We start from the raw sequence: 8,376 nt of genomic DNA, 5'->3' as shown, positions 1-8,376 counted from the left end.
TGTGTGAATGTAATAAACATATTTAAACCATTAGCATGTAAAATTCATGCAAACATCAATCATTTCAAATTTCTTATATTGATAACTAATCAGATTGTAAAGAGTTTTATTTAGGGCATAAAACCCAAAAAACTCCCACTTGCACTAATATAAAACAAACTGTGCAAATAGGTCAATCTGATGTCTTGATCTTCAGATCAAGTGTAGTATATTTGAATCCACCCAAACTTCTGGAAACTAGTTCATAAATACACATATGAAACATCCTTTACTATATGCTTTACTCATCAAGGGATACTGAAATCTTTATTGTTTTAAAAGTACATCTGAATTAACAGAAGACATATCGCTCATATTTTAAAATATGTAATTGAGATAATACAGTGTAGACTTTTCTTCAGCAATATAACTTTCTGGTATTTTCGAATAGACAAAGTTATAATTCTTCTCTGCTAGAGCTTGAATTATTATTCAATAATTCCTCCACCCCCAAAGTAAGCACCATCTCAAAGATCTCAAAATGAGTTGATGAGATACCAGGACAACTGATACATAGTTCCTTAATATCTAACATATAGATCACTTTCATAAATCTTTCTTGAATATCTTCTAATGTTCCCTATTTGATTACATCTCAAATAGCTCCCACTCAATAGCAGATGTCTGGTTAAATAATACTTTTAACCTTTGATTGTTTGGAGAGTTATCTAGTTGTGACTTTTGTATTAGTCTGAATCATTAAGTTAAGACTAAGTCATCCACATAGCAGACTAGTATTTGAAGTGAAAAATACATGCCAGAGATAAAGTAATCAAAATTAAGATACCATCAAATTTTATGAGGATTCAGAATTCTAGGTTCAAGTCATTCGAATGGACTGAACTAGAGTTCTTTATCTTATTCTCATAATTCTGATAAGCTATTCCTATCCATGTGAATGGTTAGATTTGCTTTTCAGTAGTGTTCTTAAGTACCTATCACAAGTATCAACTTAATGAAGATGGGTATAGAATTTTAAAATTCTCCCACTCAATTATGGTAGTGTGAAACTTTATCAAAGAACTTTCAAAAGTATCAAACTTTTACTTACAACAGTAAAATCGTAATGGAACATACAATCAAGATCAAGAATTTATATTGATAATAGCTGACTCATTATATTACTTCTATGTTTAAAGAAGATATGTGTTACATAGGGAATTGTGAAATGGACTCCACCCCTAAGAATATACATATAGGGTACTATGGATAACCTCCACCCCTAAGTATATAAAGATTATGATCCACCCCTAAAGGTTGTAAAGATCATGATTCTCTTAGTGTGATAGAGTTTATGTGGAGGTGAATACTATCCAGAGTTCATTAGATATAAAAGATCGTTGAACTGCATAGTTTTCTTAACTTTTCTCCACCCCTATCAGATCAAAAGATCCTTTTATTAAACAAATTCTTCATAATTGTATTAGAATTAACAATTATTAATAAACATAGAATTAGTTTCTAGTGTTTATTTATTATAACTCTATGAAGAGTTGTAAATATAATAGAATTTGCATCAATAATAAAAACACTTACACATACAAACATATAAATATAATGTGGTAATAATTGATGAAGATTAATTAAATGAAGCTCAATCTCATAAATTGCAATTGTTGAATTCGAAAATAAGGAAACTTTATTAATAATAAATTTTAAAAAAATATTGCAACAATATGAGAAAAACAGGGATAAATATCCCTGACTAAAATGTGAAATCCAAATTGTCTTTAAACTAAAACAATTAATTCAATAAATAAATTGAAGAGCTTCATCTTCATCTGGACGATTTCGCCCTTGGTCCAGCTTTCCGATCCAACTCATTTGAGTTCAAGTAGCTTGGCCTATAAGAAGAAGAAAACAAATAAACAAAGTTAGTCCAGAATCATAAATCCAATTGGATAACAATTCACTAAAACCGTTAAATTTTATAAATAGTAATACCTTGTTTCTTTGCAAGAAGTTTAGGACATTGGGGTTTCCAATGACCTTTTTCATTGCAGTAGAAACACTTTTCTTTTAGTGTAGCATCACCAGAAGGAACAACCTTTTTATTCTTCATGGCTTTTGTTCGCTTCTTGGTGTTCTTCCACTTCTTCTTCGATTTGGGCTTTGAAGCAGAGGCAACATTTGCTTCAGGTTTCATCGTCCCATTACCATTCCCAGGATTATGAGGTTTACTCCCTTTCGTCTTGGGTCCTCCAATCAAATTTTCATAAGTTTGAAGGTCATTGACTAATTCATGAAAGTCAATTTCCTTCTTATTCATGACATAATTTGATGTGTATGGTAGAAATGCTGGAGTCAGGCTATTCAAGATAAGACTTACTTGAGTAGCACTGTCCATTTCAGCACCATGATCCTGGGCTTCTTGGAAATAACTTGACATAAGGAGAACATGGTCACGCACGTTTTGATGAGGTTCCATCCGTGCATTAATGTACTTCTTAGTCGCGTCAAAGCTTGACTAAAGTGATGCCTTAGCGAATAGCTCATTTAACTTCGTCATAACTTCAGCAGCCTTCTCGGTTTTAGAAAACCGAGTTTTGAGGGTGTCAACCATGCTAGAAAGCATAAAGTATAGAGCTTTGTCATTTGCTTTCTGCCAACGCTCATACTTTTCTTTCACAGCTTTGGAAGCATTGTCCCCAGGCACTTCAGGTGACGACTCAGTTAAAACAAACAAGGCACTTTCTCCTATGAGAGCAATATTAATGTTCTCATTCCACTTATTAAAGTTAGATCCATTCAGCTTGTTTTCAGTAAACAGTGATAACATGGGATTCAATTTGACAATACAGGACACTACAAAATAATAGAAATCAACAAATAGAAATTAATAATGGTTTAACACAAAATCAATTCAGAAATTATAAGCATATAGAAAGTAGGATTGATATGAGAAAATACTTAAAAATTCAATCCAAAATAATTTCCAAGGTTTTTAACAAACTGATATCGGTGTCCCGTTTAGGCGAGAGTCAAAGTTACCATCGATTGAATAGAGTTGTCAGCTCATCTAAAATGTTAAACATTCTAGCATTCGATCAAGATTGGAATCCAGCGTTGTCCCGTTTAGGCGAGAGTCAAGGCTATTCTATCTCATGAGATTCTACCATTGTTTCGCAATTTACAAGTCAAATATGGTCGCCACCATTAGGGTGATCTATACCATATAAAACACTTACAAACTACTTATCTTTCGAGATTAAACGGTGCGAAATTGCTAATGAACGTTCCTCCAATAGGGAGGATTACTCACTAAAACAAACGCGGTGTAAAACCCACAATGGAGATCGAATTTCTTAATAATAATAAAGCTCATTCTTTAAAATGTATTTTCTTTATTATTCTAATAAATATATTCTCATTAAATTCGAAATTTAGAATTAAAATTCAAAAATAAGAATTTAATATAATATTTATAAAATTATACTTAGATGGTGATTGAAATAAAATTAATTATTTCCATCTTAGTAATAATCTTAAATATAAATATTAAGGAAATTAATTTAAGTTGAATTAAATTGGATTAATTAGCAACTTAAAAACCAAAATTAATTATTTAAATAATTAATTTCACCAAAGTATGATTTTCCTATTTAAATATTAGAAATAATAAGTAGTCTAGAAATTACTATCTAGAAAATATCTTATTTGACTAAGTATCTTTTCAAAATTTGAAAAAATATCTAATTTAAGTTATATAGAAAAAATCTAAAACTTAAATAATTTCAAATTTAGATTTAATTAAATATCACAAATTATGTTGTAACCACTTAATTTGAAGATATTATTTGAAGTTAATATTGAAAAGATATTAACCAAAAAATATCTAAGATATTCCATTTCAAGTTAATATTTGAAAAGATATTAACTTAAAAAATATCTTAAGAATCTTTAATAACTAATACCTAAGATTCCTCAACTTGATTTAAAAATTTAAATCAAATATTCAAATTTAAGTTAGAAAAGAAAAATCAGTTGATACAACTAATTTATAACTTAAATAGGAATATTTAATTAAATAAGCTCCAGAAAGAATCTTAGTTAGTTAAAATTCTATATTTAATTAAATACAAGAAAAATACAAATAGTTTGTCTAGAAATAATATCTAAACTAAATGTGTTTTTCTTAAAATTAACTTTAAAATATTAAATTGAAAATAAATTTCATATATTTTAAAAGTTAATTATGTTGCTAATTCAATTTTATTAGGTCAAACTAATATAATTAACCAAGTACAGTTATTTAAATCAGGCAAATGAGCCTTCACAATTGGGGTAGTTCATGTGAGGGGGTGCTGGGTTCAGTATGTCGTACCCACTTCTATGGCTCCCAACTCTCACACAAGGCCCAAAAGAGAGGAATTTAACCTTAAAATAAGTAACTGTTATTAATTGAATAGGTCCAATAACTAAATGGACCTAAATAAAATCTATCATAGTGTGACATTTTATTTAGCAACAACCTATATGTATCTATATTAAAACAAAATAAACATATAGGCTCACACAGGCACACTTTGGATGGATCCTATCATGTTGCTAGGTCATACACAAATGAAAGAAGATTGTAAAATTTACCTGTTACAAATTATTAACTTGACCAAGGGAGCCATCAGATCATTTAGATCTGGCAAAAAGTAACCATGGCTATTTGCAATCAAGTAATAATAGGTTTTTAAAACTTACACATAAGCTAAAAACACATACTCCTGCAACAAGGTTAGCTGGATAGTTGGAAGTAGGATTTATTTAATTTTAAATAAATAATTTCGAAAAAAAAATAATTAAATAAAAAAAATATTTTAATAAATTTCGAAAAAATAAAATTTTTAAAAAAAAAATTAATTAATTTCGAAAATAAAATAAAAAATAAATTTAAATTTGGAAATTATTTAAAAAATAAATATTTAAAATTAAACCTACTTTTTGAAAAATTAGGTTTCAACCAACCTAAATATCATTTCAAAAATTTGCTAACTACTTTTAAAAATTAAATGTTATTTTAAAAATCAAAATTAAATAAAAATTAGAAAAGATAAATAAGATATCTTTTCAGATTTTAAATTTAATTTAAATAAATAAAATAACAAAATTTAAAAGTTAGCAAAATATCTTACATCTATTTAAAATTACATGATTATAAATATTTATTTTAAATAAGGTCAAAATATCTAAGAAGATTTAATTTAAAAAAAATCTTAAAAGATAAGATATAATTAAAAATATCTTAAAATATCTCAAAAGATAAGATATTTTAAAATATCTTAAAAGATTTTATAAATATCTTATAAAATCTGACCTTAAATTTAAAAAAAATAAGATATAATCAAATTTAAAAATAAGATAGATATTTAAGCAAGAAGATAAATACTAATTCTATTCGAATTAAAATTACACTAATATCTTGAATTAAAATTAAAAAATATTAAATTAATTCAAAATGATAATTAGAATTGAATTAGGAATAGCAATAGTATATATACAAAACCATACAAAAAATTGGAAGTTAATTCCATGAAAAAGTATGAAAAATTGAAGAAAAAAGAAAAAATTCGAAACTGTACGGACAGTTCTGCGATCGCAGGAAAATATTAGCACAGCCCCGATTTTGTCAAATCTTCAAAAAATCATAACTAATTCAAATAAAATCCAAATTGAGTTCTGTAAAAGGCTAACTTGCTTAATTTTTTCCATACTATCCAATAAAAATAATTCCAGAAACGAAATCACAATTATTTTTCACGAAAATTTCACAAACATCAATCAATCATCAAATAACACTCAATACAACATGATACCATCCAAAGAGCATACAAACAATCGTTTTAAAGTCCAAATTACATGTAAGTAAATCAATTACCATGGCTCTGAGGCCAGTTGTTGGGAATTATTTTACCAGGATCTTAGATCTACTCACAAGTATGTTTATTAACACCCTAAATATGAACTTTCTAAAACGATAAATTAAACACATATAAAGTTAAGAAAACCTTACATTGAAGCAGCGGAATTAATGTCTCTTTCCACTCAGATCTCTAACCCTTGATTCCTTTCTGTAGCAGAGTATAATCAAGATCTGAGCCCGAATCTCCTTCTTCTTCAAGCTTTGATCCTTCACAGTCTTCCAATCTATGATTGAGTTACTGCTTGCTGTGTGTGGGCAGTTACTCTTTCACTAGGGTCACGAAAAAGATGAAGGGAAAAGAGAGAGAGAGGTATTTCGGCCAAGGATAGAAAGTGGGAAGGCTCAGTTTTCTGAAGAGAGAAATTTCTGTCAGAAAGGCTTGTTGAAAACTTGTGTTTTGACTGAGCCATCACTTTCTATTTATAGGCAACTACTAGGTCTAGGTTAGGATTTATTTGGCATTAAAATAATGAAAATAATAATTTGAAAAAGCCTTTTAAGTGGCCGGCCATATGGTGTGAATGGGCCTCACTTAATTTTGCAATTTTATCAAATTTTATCTCTATTTTCTCAAAAATGCCAATTTTCCAATTCTAACCTTTTAAATGCCAAAACTAATTATTTAATAACTAAAATAGATTATTAAATAATATTTTCATTTAATTTAATTATTAATTAGACATATAAAGTCTATTAATAAATAAATAAACCTAGAAAACTCTTTTCCTTACAATTTCACCCCTGCTTAGTGAAAATTCATAAAATTAGACATAGTCTAACTTTAGAATTATAATTGATCAATCACGAATCAATTAATGAGTCTTACAAGCAGAATGTTCTCAACTAGAATGGGGACCATGGATCTATATGCTGAGCTTCCAATAAGTGAACCAAATTTACCAAGTAAATTCCTACTTATTAATTCTTCGTTGAATCCACTCTTAGAACTTAGAATTGCACTCTCAGACTTATATAGAGCATATTGTATGTTTCACGATACCAATATACTATCTCATTTAACCATTGTTATAATCTTATTGTGATTTAAAGATCCTCTATATAGATGATTTACATCGAGATGGGATTTCTTTACCGTTCTCACCCCTCAATGTATTTTGCCCCTTAAAACACTTAGCTACCTGTAAATGGTGTTTAGTGATCTAATAATTAGTCAGTTAAACAAGAGCTCATCCATTTACTTCTATTTGCTAAGCTCGAAGGGAATCATCACTTGACTTCTATACACCAGTAGAAGCTATAGATTCCATATTTATGTTCAGCACTCCCACTCAATCATACTATCATGTTCCCAAAATATACGTATCACCCTGACCCAAAAGTAGGCTTAACTAATATATCAAAGAACATGAATAGCACTCCTGAGTTGAGCCCAAGCATATCAGGATTTAGATTCTTTTAATCTTAAGATCAACTACTGATATTGACTTGGAAAGATATGTATAACGGTAAGTTTGTAATATCTTAACTTAGTTGCAATATCGGTCCAGTCCAATGTATACTCCATACATTCGAAACTAATATACTTTACTAATGTCCTGGAAAGAACATAACACTTACTCCAAGTGTAAGTACACATCATCGCTGATTATCACATTAGTGTAAATCCAATAACACTGATGAAACAGGGACCAAAACTTTTGATTCATATGATCACAATCACATTCCACTGTGTTGACGATACTGTAATTGTGAATAAACATATGATCTGGATTTAACTGATTTTGTGTGTATGAATGTAATAAACACATTTAAACATATTAAACCATTAGCATGTAGAATTCATGCGAACATCAATCACTTCAAATTTCTTATGTTGATTACTAATCAGATTGTAAAGAGTTTTATTTAGGGCATAAAACCTAACAATTCTATCTTATGAGCTTCCACCATTGTTTCATACTTTTAAAAGTCTTATACAGTCGCATGTTGAAATTATTTTACCAGGATCTTAGATCTACTAACAAGTATGTTAATTAACATCCTAAATATGAACTTCTAAAACGATTATAAGTAAACACATATAAAGTATGAGAAACCTTACATTGGGTGCAGCGGAATAATATGTCTCCTTCCACTCTGATCTCTAACCCTTGTATCCTTTCTGTCACAGAGTATTATCAAGATCTGAGCCCGAATATCCTTCTTTGTTGAATCTGGATTCTTCAAGATCTTCCACACTATGATTGAGGTACCACTTGCTGTGTGTGGGCACTACTCTATCACTAAGGGGTTTCGAAACAATGAAAGAAGAAGAAGAAATAGAGGTGGTGGCTAGGTTTTGAGAGAGAAGACTCAGGTTTTTCTCTGAAAGGAATAAGATGCATTGTCACTTCCCTGAAGCCATCACTTTCTATTTGTAGAATACGACATAGGGTTAGGTTTGAATTATATGGTATTAAAAT

This window comes from Cannabis sativa, chromosome 5 (genome assembly GCF_029168945.1).
Source record: "Cannabis sativa cultivar Pink pepper isolate KNU-18-1 chromosome 5, ASM2916894v1, whole genome shotgun sequence".
In the NCBI taxonomy this organism is placed as follows: Eukaryota; Viridiplantae; Streptophyta; class Magnoliopsida; order Rosales; family Cannabaceae; genus Cannabis; species Cannabis sativa.
The sequence above is the reverse complement of the archived record's forward strand: the minus strand, read 5'-3'. Positions refer to the sequence as shown.